We start from the raw sequence: 14,313 nt of genomic DNA, 5'->3' as shown, positions 1-14,313 counted from the left end.
TGGTCAAATGCAGAATCTGGTACAGGGTCAGACTGTAATACATAGAATATAGACTAGTGTGGCTCAAAAACAGGCCCTTTAGCCCAACCAAATAAATTAGTAATTAAAAGGCCAACTAAACTAGTCCCTTATACCTGCACTATGTCCATTTCTCTGCATTTCCCTCACATTCATGTCTCTCAAAGTCTCTTAAAAATCCCTAATGTATCTGCCTCTACCACTTCCCCAGGCAGCACTTTCCAGGGACCCATCAGACTCTGTGTAAAAATAAATGTGCCTCTCACATCGCATTTGAAATTGCCCCCTCTCACCTTAAATGTTTGTCCTCTGCTATCAGACATTCCAGTCCTGGGAAAAAGATGCTCACTGCCTGCTCTATCTGTACCTCTCGTAATCCTATCAACTCTTGTTAGATCTCCCCTCAGCCTCCAGCACTCAAGAGAAAGCAACCAGAACTGGTCCAAACGCTCATTAAAGCACATGCCCTCTAATCCAGGCAACATCCTGGTAAACCTCTCCAAAGCCTCAACATCCTTCCTATAATGGGGTGACCAGAACTTTATTCAATACTCCAGATGTGTCCTAACTAGAGTTTTATAAAGCTGCAACATAACTTCCTGACTTTAGAACACAATGCCTTGACTAATACAGGGAAGCATGACAAATGCCTTCTTAGCCATCCTATCAACCTGTGTAGCCACTTTTGGGGAGCTATGAACTTGGACCTCAAGATCCTTCTGTTCATCAACACACTGTCTCTTTATATTTGACTTGCCAACATGCAACACTTCACCTTTGGCTGGGTTAAACCCCATCTGCCATTTCTCCGCCCGTATCTGCAACTGATCTATGTCCCACTTCATTCTTTGTCAGCCATCTACAGTATCCACAACATCACCAATCTTCATATCGTCTGCAAACTTACTAACCCACTCATGTAAATTTTCATTCAGGTCATTTTACACACCACGAACAGCAGAACTCCCAGTACTGAGCCCTGTGGAACACCACTAATAATGGGCCTCTAGCTAAGTAATTCCCTTCAACCACCACCCTCTGCTCCATGGACAAGCCAGCTCTGAATCCAAACAGCCAATTCACCATTGATCCCATGCTTTTTAATCTTCTGGAAGAGCCTCCCATGAGTGAACTTGTCAAACGCCTCACTAAAGGCAACAACCACAGTGCTACCTCCATCAATCACCCTCGTCACCTCATCAAAAAACTCAGTCAAGTTAGCAAAACTCAACTTGCCCAGCATAAAGTCATTCTAGCTCTCCCTAATTAAGCCATGCTTTTCCAAATGCTCATAAGTCCTATCCCTAAGAATTCTCTCCAGTAACTTTCCCACCACCGACGTGAGACTCATCATTCTGTTTCCAGGATTATCTCTGGTTTCCTTCTTGAACAACATAACATCATTAGCTACTTGCCAGTCCTCCGGGACCTCACCTGGGGCTATAAGGGGCACAAAGATATTGGTCAAGGTCCCAGCAATCGCTTCACTTGCCTTTCTCAATAACCTGGGGTATATCCCATTAGGCCCTGGAGACTTATCCACCCTACTGCTCTTTAAAAGACCCAATACAACCTACTCCTTTACTTCGAAAAGCCCAAGCATATTAATATTCCTGGCACTGATCTTACTATCATCCACATTCTCCTTCATGATAAATACTGATGTAAAGTGCTCATTCTCATCCACATCTTTCACATCCAAGCAAATGTTCCCCCCTTAATCCTTGAGTGGTGCCACCCTCTCCCTAGTTAATCGTAAGTTGGCATGAAATGGTTGCTGACACTCAGGTCTAAATTGATCCTCCCAGTCAATCCCCCATCTCTGTTTATACTACAGTTATACAGTCTTACAATGGCTCTATTATTCTACCATTCATTGTCATTTTAGCATCCAGCTGTCCTTATCGTCATGCAGGTCTGTAAATTTTTAATAACATTATCCATCAATATCTCTGTAATAGAATTTAAACTTAAAATTCGATCTCAACATGCTCCTGAAATCCTTTCTCTCTGACAAAGCTTTTAATCAGCATTCTAATATCTACATTAGCTTGATGTCAGTCTTTATGTAACTGTGCCCACCAATGTCTTGAGACAATAGTTGCATTCTACAAGTCTATTTTATAACCGGTATGTTTCTAATATTAAAAGCATTCTCTAAACGTAAGAAGATAATGCTGAACGAAGTTTTGCAAGCTACTCCTCAGCTCCCTGGAAATGGCAATAGAAGCAGATAGGGTGATAAAGAAAGTATTAGGCTTACTTGCCTTCAGCGACTGAGGTGTTGAATTAAAATCAAGAAGTCATGTGGCAGTTGTGTAAAAATTTGGCTAGGCTGCATTTAGACCAGAGGTTCCCAACCTGGCATCTGCGAACACTTGATTAATGGAAGGGATCCATAGCATTAAAAAGGCTGGGACCCCCTGACTTAGACTGCTGTGTACAATTTTGGTAACCATATTACAGGGAAAATGTGGAGGTTTTGCAGAGGGTGCAGAAGATTTTCATCAGGACGTTGCCCGGACTGGAGAGTATTAGCTCTCAGGATAGTTTGGACAAAGTTGGAATGATTCCTCTGGAGTGTCAGAGGGTGAGGGGTGACCTGGTAGAAATCTATAAAATTATGAGAGGCTTAAGTTGGTAGGTAGAGTATTTTACCCAGGGTGGAAATGTCAAATGTTAGCGGGCATAGCTTTAAGAGGCAAGGGGAAGGTTTGTTTACACACAGTGTTAGGTACCTGGAACGAACTGCCAGGGGAAGTGGTAGAAGCAGATATGACAGTAGTGGTTAAGAGGCCTTCTGATAGCACATGAGCAGGTAGTCAATAGGAGGTTATAGACTATGAGATTGGTTTGGATGGGCATTGTGATTAGCACAGACAAAGAGGGCTGAAGGGTCTGTAATCGTGGTGTAATATGTTCTACGTAACTTTTAAAAATTACACAATTGTTAATGGCAATTAACAAATAAATCAGAATCAGGTTTAATATCACTGACGTAAGTTGTGAAAGCTGTTGCTTTGTAGCAGCAGTACTGTGTAATACATAAAAAATTTCTATAAATTACAAATAAAATGTATTTAAAATAAATAAGTAGAAAAAGGATCTAGTGCTTTCCCACCATATATAATGCCAGGTCAAGGTGTAGATTTGACGCTTCAACGACAAACTCCACCTTCTTCATCAAGGATGATGCCTAGGCATGTCGACGCAAACACGAGGAATTCTGCAGATGCTGGAAATTCAAGCAACACACATCAAAGTTGCTGGTGAATGCAGCAGGCCAGGCAGCAACTTTGATGTGTGTTCCTAGGCATGTCTAGTCCGGCGGTATATATACCCTGTCATCCGTCCCTCCTGATTGGTTAGTCCTCAACCAATCAGTTTTCCGCTGTAATCAAGGTGGGAAGACGGAAACCTGATTAGTTGAGGACTATCCAATCAGGAGGGACGGAGTGACGGGGGTATATATACCATCGGACTAGATGTGCCAAGGCATCATTCCTGATGAAGATGGCAGAGTTTGTCATCGAAATGTTGATTAAATTCGACACCTGGATCCGGCTGGCAGCTCGAAAAGAGTTTATGTGTGATGAATAAGTAGTGCAAAAAGAGACCAAAAAGTGATGTAGCGTTCGTGGGTTCATAGTCCATTCAGAAATCTGATGACAGAGAAGAAAAAACTGTACCTAAAATGTTGAGTACGTGTCTTCAGGCTCCTGTACCTCCTCTCTGATGGTAGCAATGAGAAGAGTTCAAGTCCCAGTTGGTGTAGGTCCTTCGTGGTAGATGCCGCTTTCTTGGGGTATTGCCTATTGAAGGTGTCCTTGGTGGTGGGGAGACTAGTGTCCATGATGGAGCTGGCTGAGGTTACAACCCAAAGCAGCTTTTTCCACTCCTGTGCATTGCTGGCCTCCATACCGTTTAGTGGTGCAACCAGTCGGAATACTGTCCTTGGTATCTCCGCAAATGGAAGCCCACATGATCTCAGCCTCTCAGGGAGCCGAGCTAGAGAAATGAACAGCATAAGCCCTGTAGTTTCTCCTTTATTTGTTCTTTATTTAAGCAATTCATGTGCTCTCAGTTCCACTTGCCCTTTGTTATCAGACAATACAGTCCGTTCAATATCCTCCACTGCTACCTTTGCAACTGAACTTAAACACAAGTCACCCACGTGAGGTTTTGCTCCATCATTTTGAACCCAGCAGTGTTTGTCTTGCTAATTGCCTGATATCCCATGTGACTAGCCCTTATCTGAGACTGTGATCTGACCAATATTATTTTCTTAGGAGTCAGGATTAGGCTGTAGATTACAAATTTGTGGATCAGTAGATCATAAATCAGTAATATTCTCAGCTTGCAGTTGGCAATTGTGGTTTTAAAATTACTCAGCAGGTACACATTACATGAAAAAGATTTCTCTAGCGTTCAGACCAATAAGTTTCTCTAAAAATGCACTGCCATTAGCTCATCATGGTAGTTCGGTCTTTTTATCCCACATTTGGAGTAATCTTCGTTGCTCAGTATAGCGGCAGTTCATAGTGATGTTCAATTAGTTCAGTATAAACTGCCTCCTGGGATTTGAGATAAGAATTATGCTCAGTCACTGAAGCACCTTCAATTACTCCAAAAGACTGAGGTTTGGTAAAATACTGAAAGGCTTTTATTCGCTGTACAATACGACCTCCACAGTGAGTGTCTGCCCCCGGACTGAGGGGGAGGGGCAAGGCGAACACCTTTATACAGGACTCTGTGGGAGGAGCCACAGGGGCAGTCAGCAGAGGTGTGTGTCCAGACAGGTAACCGAGTTACAACATATATACATGGTTTACCACATTCACCCCCTCCTTTTTTAAAAAGAGTCCCGCAGGGTGAAGTGACTGACAATATTTACAAGAAGTATATTTACAGGTTAAGTCTATCAGGCGGTCGAGTCCGTCGCTGTGATCTAGACCACCGGCGGTGATTGCACCGGCGGTGATTGCACCGGCGATGGCGGTTGTGCTGGCTCTGGCCTGACTTCAGGTGCCAGCACGTTAGGCGTCGGTAATCCCTCGTGCGTGTGCGTCGCGCCCAGTATGGGAGTGTCGTGTGGTGTCTGTGTAGGGTTTGGGGTGCACAGTGTCTTGTGGGTACATACATTGGTGGGTACGGGGTCAATAGTCACCACGGAGTGTTCAGGGTAGGGGCCCGGAGCTCCTGCGGGCGCCAGGTCCCGGATGGAGACCGTGTCCTCCCGCCCATCAGGTAAAACCACGTAGGCATAGTGGGGGTTCGCATGAAGTAAGTGAACCCTCTCGACCATCGGGGAGTATTTATTTCTCCTCGCATGTTTCCGAAGCAGCACTGGCCCCGGGGATGTCAGCCAAGTTGGTAGGGTGGTTCTAGTGGTCGACTTTCTGGGAAAAGAAGAGAGCCGCTCATGAGGGGTGGCATTGGTGGCTGTGCATAACAGGGAGCGGATGGAGTGGAGTGCCTCGGGAAGGACCTCCTGCCAGCGGGAGACTGGCAGTCCCTTTGACCTGAGGGCTAAGAGTGTGGCTTTCCACACTGTGCCATTCTCCTTCTCTACCTGTCCATTCCCCCGGGGATTATAGCTCGTGGTCCTACTGGTTGCAATTCCCCTAGCCAGCAGGTATTGGCGCAGCTCGTCACTCATAAGCGAGGACCCTCTGTCACTGTGGATATAGCATGGGTATCCGAACAGAGTGAAGAGCTTGTGCAGGGCTTTTATAACTGACGTGGTAGTGGTGTCGGGGCAGGGGATGGCGAAGGGGAACCGCGAGTACTCGTCAATTACGTTAAGAAAGTACACATTGCGGTCGGTGGAGGGAAGGGGACCCTTAAAGTCAACACTCAGTCGCTCAAAGGGGCAGGTGGCCTTGATGAGTGGTGCCTTTTCGGGTCGGTAGAAGTGCGGTTTGCACTCTGCGCAGACTTGGCAGTCCCTGGTCATCATCCTGATCTCCTCAAGGGAGTAAGGCAGGTTCCGGGCTTTCACGAAGTGGAAAAGCCGGGTGACTCCCGGGTGGCAAAGGTCTACATGTAGGGCGTATAGCCGGTTGATCTGCGCGCTGGCGCATGTTCCCCGGGATAGGGCATCGGAGGGCTCGTTGAGCTTCCCAGGCCTGTACATGATGTCATAGTTGTAGGTGGAGAGTTTGATTCTCCACCTCAGAATTTTATCATTTTTGATTTTGCTCCGCTGCTGATTATTAAACATGAATGCGACTGAGCGCTGGTCAGTTAGCAGGGTGAACTTTTTGCCGGTGAGATAGTGCCTCCAGTGCCTTACAGCTTCCACTATGGCCTGGGCCTCTTTCTCTACCGCAGAGTGCTGAATTTCAGGGCCTTGAAGGGTACGGGAGAAGAACGCCACTGGTCTTCCCGCCTGGTTGAGGGTAGCAACCAGTGAGAAGTCGGAGGCGTCACTCTCTACTTGGAAGGGAATGGCCTCATCCACCGCATGCATTGCTGCTTTGGCAATGTCCCCTTTTATGCGGTTGAAGGCCGCGTGGGCCTCGGCAGTGAGGGGGAATGTGGTGGACTTGACCAGGGGGCGGGCCTTGTCTGCATAGTTAGAGACCCATTGGGCGTCATATGAAAAGAAGCCCAGGCACCTTTTGAGGGCTCTGAGGGTATTGGGAAGAGGGAGTTCCAACAGGGGGCGCATACGGTCGGGGTCAGGGCCAATGACTCCATTCTCCATGACACACCCAAGGATAGCAAGTCGGGTGGTCCCAAATACACACTTGTCCTTGTTATAGGTGAGGTTGAAAGATTTGGCTGCTTGGAGAAATTTTTGGAGGTTGTTGTCGTGATCCTGCTGGTCGTGACCGCAGATGGTGATGTTATCCAGATATGGGAATGTGGCCTTCAGTTGGCACTGGTCCACCATCTGGTCCATTGCCCTCTGGAAGACAGATACACCATTCGTGACACCAAAGGGGACACGCAGGAATTGATAAAGCCTGCCGTCCGCCTCAAAGGCAGTGTAAGGGCAATCCTCCCGGCGGATGGGGAGCTGATGGTAAGCGGATTTTAGGTCTATGGTCGAGTACACCTTGTACTGTGCTATCTGATTGACCACATCCGCGATGCGGGGTAGAGGGTACGCGTCGAGCTGCGTGAACCTATTGATGGTCTGGCTATAGTCCACGACCATCCTATTCTTCTCCCCGTTCCGAACAACCACCACCTGTGCCCTCCAAGGACTTGTGCTTGCCTCAATGACCTCCTCCCTGAGCAGCCGCTGCACCTCTGACTTAATGAAAGCTCTGTCCCCCGCACTGTACCTCCTGCTTTCAGTTGCCACAGGTTTACAGTCAGGGGTCAGGTTGGCGAACAGCGGTGGGGGAGGGATCCTGAGGGTGGAGAGGCCTCAAGTGGTGTCGGTAGTGCGGCTGTGTTGGCATGGTGTTGGGTGGGATGCGCGGGTCGGTGTGTGTGTGTGTGTGGTCAGTAGCGGGGTACGTGACATATCTCTACAAAACAGGGGATTTATGACAGTAATTGTCGGGAGGGGGCCATCATACTCCATTGTCACGCTTTTCAGGTGGCTCTGGAAGTCCAACCCCAACAGCACAGGGGCACACAGTTGAGGCAAGGCCAGTAACTTAAAGTCCCGATATTCTGTGCCCTGCACCACTAGCGTCGCTGTACAACCCCCCCGGATGTCTGTTGTATGCGACTCGGAGGCCATGGTGACCCTCTGACTTACCGGCCGTATCATGAGTGCACAATGCTGCACCGTGGCCGGGTGGATAAAACTCTCCGTGCTGCCTGTGTCAAACAGGCAGCTTGTCCTGTGCCCCTCCACCAGGATGTCCATCATTGACCTTGTGAGCCGGTGGGGAGCCCTTTGGTCGAGGGTCACGGAAGCCAGGGTGGGGTCGCTGTCTTGGTCCGGCGCGGTGGGGTGGCCCATGAGCACCCGTTGGTCGTAGGCGGTGGGAGGTGGCGCCGACCACGATGGCCGCCCCCATGTCTCACACGTGGTGGCAGTGTGCAGGGAACATGGCGACCCCCACGTCTCGCACGCGGCGCTGCTCGATCCCGCTCGCGGTTTTGACTTACAGACCTTGGCGAAGTGGCCCTTCTTTCCGCAGCTGGAACAGGTAGCTTGTCGGGCCGCGCAGCGTTTCCGGGGGTACTTCTCCAGTCCGCAGAAGTAGCACTTCGCGGACTCACGACTGGCTGCAGCCGAGGTCGATTCGCCAGCGGGTTGTGGGGTCTGCGGTGCCCACAAGGCCATCGGGGGATCGCGTGCCTGGAGAGCCTCGGAGTTATGCAGAGCGGCCTCCAACGTATCAGCCAGCTCGATCGCCAAACTTAGGGTAAGATCGGCTTTTTCCAGCAGCTGCTGGCGCACGTACACTGACCTGGTCCCCGTAACGAAGGCGTCTCTCACTAGGAGTTCTGCATGCTGCGCCGCCGTCAGCTCCTGGCAATTGCAGGCTCGCACGAGCGTCCGTAGGGCCTGGACGAACTCAGCACTTGATTCCCCGGACCGTTGTTGCCGTGTCGCTAAGCGATGCCGAGCATAGACGCTGTTTATCAGCCGCAGGTATTGTCTTTTGAGTGCGTTCATTGCGCTGTCATAGTTCGGCTAGTCTCTGATCAGCGAATAGACCCGTGGACTGACCCTGGAGAGTAGAACTCTGCGCTTCACTACGGGGTCGGTCGCTTTAATCTCCTCTAGATACGCTTCGAAGCAGGCCAGCCAGAGTTCGAAAGCGTTTCCAGCGTCAGGCATTTGCGGATCGAGGTCTAATTTGTCTGGTCTCAGGGACTGTTCCTTGTTTTAAAACGTACAGCGAATAAAATTGAAGCACCTTCAATTACTCCAAAAGACTGAGGTTTGGTAAAATACTGAAAGGCTTTTATTCGCTGTACAATACGACCTCCACAGTGAGTGTCTGCCCCCGGACTGAGGGGGAGGGGCAAGGCGAACACCTTTATACAGGACTCTGTGGGAGGAGTCACAGGGGCAGTCAGCAGAGGTGTGTGTCCAGACAGGTAACCAAGTTACGACATATATACATGGTTTACCACAGTCACCACAATTTTCAATCAGTTAATGGAAAAATCATTTTACCCTCCTGCAGTTGGTCAAACAGCAAAATATATGTGCAGATTCATACTTCATTTGGTCACAGGACAAAAGGAGACTAAATATGATTTAGTAATAACCTATAAACCACTAGATCATACAACAAATATTTCCGTGCATGCTCTATTCATCACTAGACATAATCACTATTTAAAAGCATAGTTAACGCAAGCCATATTGTTCGAAACTTCTGTACTCCTTAATACTTGTAAGGGAAAACCACAACATGGTAGGCACAGGCAGAGGGCCAAATGCATCTAAACTGTGTATGGGCTGAGAATGTCTGATATCTGTATGGCTCCCTCCTGTGTTTCTCTGTGAGCAGGGGATTCAGGGAGTAGAATTTCCCCTTGGGCTACTAACACTAAACATCTGCAAGGGTACCAGCTGCTAACTGTATACCCTTCTGCGGGGTTCTCCCCGTTGGACACAATGAACAGAATGTAAGAGATGAGTGCACCCATATTCCGGGACTCATTTGGTGTGTAGTACGAACGTCAGCACTGTATTTAGTAGATGCTGTATGTGATCGATTGTACAGAAGGGATATTTGTTCTCCTCCAAGCCAGCAGAGGTCATGAAACTTTTGAGGAGGAGGGAAGGGCATCTAAATCTTTGTCACATGATCTTTCATAGGGACTGGTTTGGTTTATCTCTGTAAGTGCTGTGTCTACAGGCAGATGTAGTAAACAGGCTTGAAGAAAATAACAGGAGTTCTGCAGATGCTGGAAATTCAAGCAACACACATCAAAGTTGCTGGTGAACGCAGCAGGCCAGGCAGCATCTCTAGGAAGAGGTACAGTCGACATTTCAGGCCGAGACCCTTCGTCAGGACTCCTGACGAAGGGTCTCGGCCTGAAACGTTGACTGCACCTCTTCCTACAGATGCTGCCTGGCTTGAAGAAAATAAATAACTTTCCAGAGGATGAGACTTACACTCTGTCATTTCTTGTACGTTAAAATATAACATCCTTCAGGAGGACCACAGCCTTGTGGTTTGGAGGCTGGCGTGCCTCACTGACCCAGAGAGTTGTGTTAGCTGGGATCAGGGATTTTTGCTTTAGCTCTTGGTAGAATCACCCCAAACAGGTCAAGGGTTGAGGCCTGACTAAGAGTGGTCCACCTTTCCTAAAGGTTCAGGGGTTCAGCTCAGGGTTGACAACCCTGAATGGTAAAACAAAATTGTTACAGTAGCAGAAATGAAGATTCCTTTCACATCCGTGTGTGACAGAATCCCTGAGTCTCCACCCAGAACGGCTGGCACAATGAAGGAAGCCCTGAACACCACCAAGACAAGGACCAAAACCAGTGGACAGACAGAGACAGAGGACCTTCATTGCTTCCCTAAATGGCAGCAGGTGTAACGGGCCGTAAGTGTGTAAAACATAACAAAATGATAGGGTCCAAGGACAAACCTCACCTCCCCCCACAACTTATTATATCTCTGTTGATACCAGCTCAAAACCTATTTATTTAGTCTTGCTTTTAATTAACATTATTTTGTCTTTCATTTTTATGTTTGCCCTTTGGCCTTGAACTTGTATTGTAAATGAGCACACAGCTCTGCTAAAGTTTTAGGCACCCTAGTCATATATATGCGCCTTAAACTTTTACACAGTACTGTAGCAATTTTACATATTACACTGTACTGCTGCAAAAAAAAATCATGACATACTATATGTGACTGATGATAAATCTGATTCTAATTCTAATATGGATCTCTATTGTGGACTGGGAGTGTGAAGGGAGCAGGGAGAGGGGAATCATGTTTGGGAAAAGGGGAAGGGAGAAGGGAGAGAACAGGAAGCAGCAGAGAATCATTAAGTAATGATCAATTAACCAATTGTTTGGAATCAAATGACGTTGCCTGGTGTCTCAAGGCTGAGCGTGTCTGCACCCACACCATGCCCCCTGCCCCTGGCACTCCTTCTCTGCCACCTGTCCCACACCCCTCCCCTAGTGCTCCACCCTCACCATTCCCAATGTCCTTTACTCCCGACAGATTTACAAATTGTTCTCCCCTTCACGTTGAGGATTTCAGAAAGGATGAGACGAGGGAACACAAACCAATTCTCTTAGAGGGATCAGAAGTGGAGAGAGTGAGTAATTTAAAACTCCTGGGTGTCCAAGTCTCTGAGGAGCTAACCCAGATGCAACATATTGACGTAGCTATAGAGAAGCTAAAGCAGTGGGAATATCTCATTAGGAGTTTGAGGAGACTTGGTTTGTCAACTAAAACACTCAAACTTCTACAAATGTACCATGGAGAGTATTCTGACTGGCCACATCCCCGTCTGGTGTGGGAGGTGGGGCTACCGCACAAGATCGAAATAAGTTGCAGAAACTTGTAAAATTAGTCAACTCTATCATTGGTTCCAGCCCCCGTAGTATCAAGCTTTTAACCTACTGTAAGATCAATCTAACTCTTCCCTCCTACTCAGACCTTCATTTATCTTTCATGCACATGCCCACCTAAGTACATCTTAAATGTCCCTGATGTATATGCTTTTAGCACCACCCCTGGCACACTCTGAGTAAAATAAAATATGATGAAATCTCTACCAGTTTGCATTGGATTTATCACTCAGTGTTGGGTGAAGAACGCTGCATGCAGTTTGCACCAGGGGCTGGGTCCTCCCACAGCACAGATCCTGGCCCACTTGTAATAATACATTTTGGCCAATTGTGCTGTTCACATGCATTTTGGTCTCTTCCTCAGCCTGAGCTTGTTTCCTTTTGGCACACACCAGCCATCTCATCGTAAAGGTTTAAATAATTATAAGTAATTAATTGGCCAAGAAACTAGGAACCTGGTAACCGTGGTCTAGTCATTAAATAACTGGGCTATTCATCCAGAAACCTTGAATAATAACTGAGACTTGATCACTCCATGACAGTCAGAGACCCTAAATAATTGGATCAGAATATTGTTGATCTCTTTATTTTTGCAGTATGTGAGCATCGGTGATAATGAATATTAAAGTAAGGAATAAATAGTCAATAATAAAGATCCAGAATTTATAGCGCATCACACGCTGATCCTGACAAAATAGTGGCGAACCACCATTTTGAACTGTTGCTGATTTATGCTGGTGAGGATGCTATCACACTGCAGGATTTAGGCCCAGCAATGAAGAAAGTGGGTGGCAGGGTGGAGAAACATTTCCACCAAAGGAGGTGGAGGGTGCTCCTTCCCTCCGCTAGCCTGCAGGTCACCCTTGGGAAAGGTGTAGCACCTGCTTAGCCAACCTCCCCTTATCAGGGTCATGTGAAGTGTTACGTACCCCATAACGGGTTAAAGAACCAGCAGAAAAGGAACGTATCTGGAGTCTGTTTTTGCAGTTTACTAAAACTATTTTTATTAGTAACTACGCAATATAGTAATATAAAACTACAAACGTTTGTAGATAAATCGACCAGGTTAGCAGAGTTTATGTATACATAGGTGTGGAAATATAAAACCCAACCTTCTTCAAGCTTACGTGGTAAGTGATACAGTCTTACGATGGTACGTAAATGAAGTCAGTTCAGTTCGTGATATTGAGTTGAGTAGAATTGAGGAGAGAGAGAGAGAGAGGTTTGTTGTCCACGTAAGCCGATGCCGTCGATTCTTCCCGTTATCCTCCGAAACTTCCAAGTTAGCCAAACTTGACCAACCTAAGAGCACTGTCTTCAAGTGATAATCTACCAACCCAGGCAAGGGTTAGAGACACCAGTAGACTCCACAGGGTCACTCTTTCATGCACTAATAATCACAGATTGATTCCTCTTAATCGATCCTCAGTCCCACACTCGTGGGCACCTGAAAGTGTAGTGGTAATTTCACCACATCTTAGTGCGTCTGCGTATCCTGTGAAACAAGCAACTACTCTGGTTTAAATACTGTTGTGCTGAACACCAGCTGTCCATCATGTAGCTCCTCCTCTCTCTCTCTGTAGGAACTCAGAAGCTGGCAGTGTCCTTGCATAAATCCCATACAAACTGTGAGCAGTCTTCACCCCTGTCTCTCTCTCTGTAACATGCTGTTTGTGCTGTACAGCTTTCTCTTTCGTTTTAAAAGCACAGTCCATAATGAATAACTCAGGATATCGTCACAGAAGTAATGGGAGCAGGTGGTGGTTGCTCATATGAGCAGCACAAGTCCTGGTTATAGTCATAGTCATAGTCATACTTTATTGATCCCAGGGGAAATTGGTTTTTGTTACAGTTGCACCATAAATAGTTAAATAGTAATATGTAAATTATGCCAGGAAATAAGTCCAGAACCAGCCTATTGGCTCAGGGTGTCTGACCCTCCAAGGGAAGAGTTGTAAAGTTTGATGGCCACAGGCAGGAATGACTTCCTATGACGCTCTGTGTTGCATCTCGGTGGAATGACTCTCTGGCTGAATGTACTCCTCTGCCCAACCAGTACATTATGTAGTGGATGGGAGACATTGTCCAAGATGGCATGCAACTTGGACAGCATCCTCTTTTCAGACACCACTGAGAGAGAGTCCAGTTCCATCCCCACAACATCACTGGCCTTACGAATGAGTTTGTTGATTCTGTTGGTGTCTGCTACCCTCAGCCTGCTGCCCCAGCACACAACAGCAAACATGATCGCACTGGCCACCACAGACTCGTAGAACATCCTCAGCATCGTCCGGCAGATGTTAAAGGACCTCAGTCTTCTCAGGAAATAGAGATGGCTCTGACCTGTCTTGTAAAGACACTGCCCAGAAGAAGAGAATAGCAAAGTTCCGAGGAAAGGTTTGCCAAGAACAATCATGGTCATGGAAAGACCACGATCACCCACGTCATGCGACAGGGCACATAACGAACAATTGAATGATGGGAGAATACTGACATATTTCTACATCAATGCAGTGTGCAGATTGGTGATAGACATACAAGGTGCTGTGGACCCATTTACTTGTTGCACTTGTTATTGTGGAGAACAGAATCCTGGAGGTGGTGTCAGACAGTAGAAGAAACCACAGTCAATTTTGTGGGTGATGCACACTGTAACCTAGGTATAATGGGAGGGTGATGTGGAGCGAATCAAGTGGGCTGCTTTGTCCTTGCACAGCTGTAATCTGCAGAGTTACAGAAGTAGGGAATGGGAACAATGAAAATCAGTCTATCTTGGTCTAATAATTCCCTAATGAATGGCTTCTCTCGGTGTTGTAAATTTCCATGAA

This window comes from Mobula hypostoma, chromosome 13 (assembly GCF_963921235.1).
Source record: "Mobula hypostoma chromosome 13, sMobHyp1.1, whole genome shotgun sequence".
Taxonomy (NCBI): domain Eukaryota; kingdom Metazoa; phylum Chordata; class Chondrichthyes; order Myliobatiformes; family Myliobatidae; genus Mobula; species Mobula hypostoma.
Note: the sequence above shows the minus strand (reverse complement) of the source record.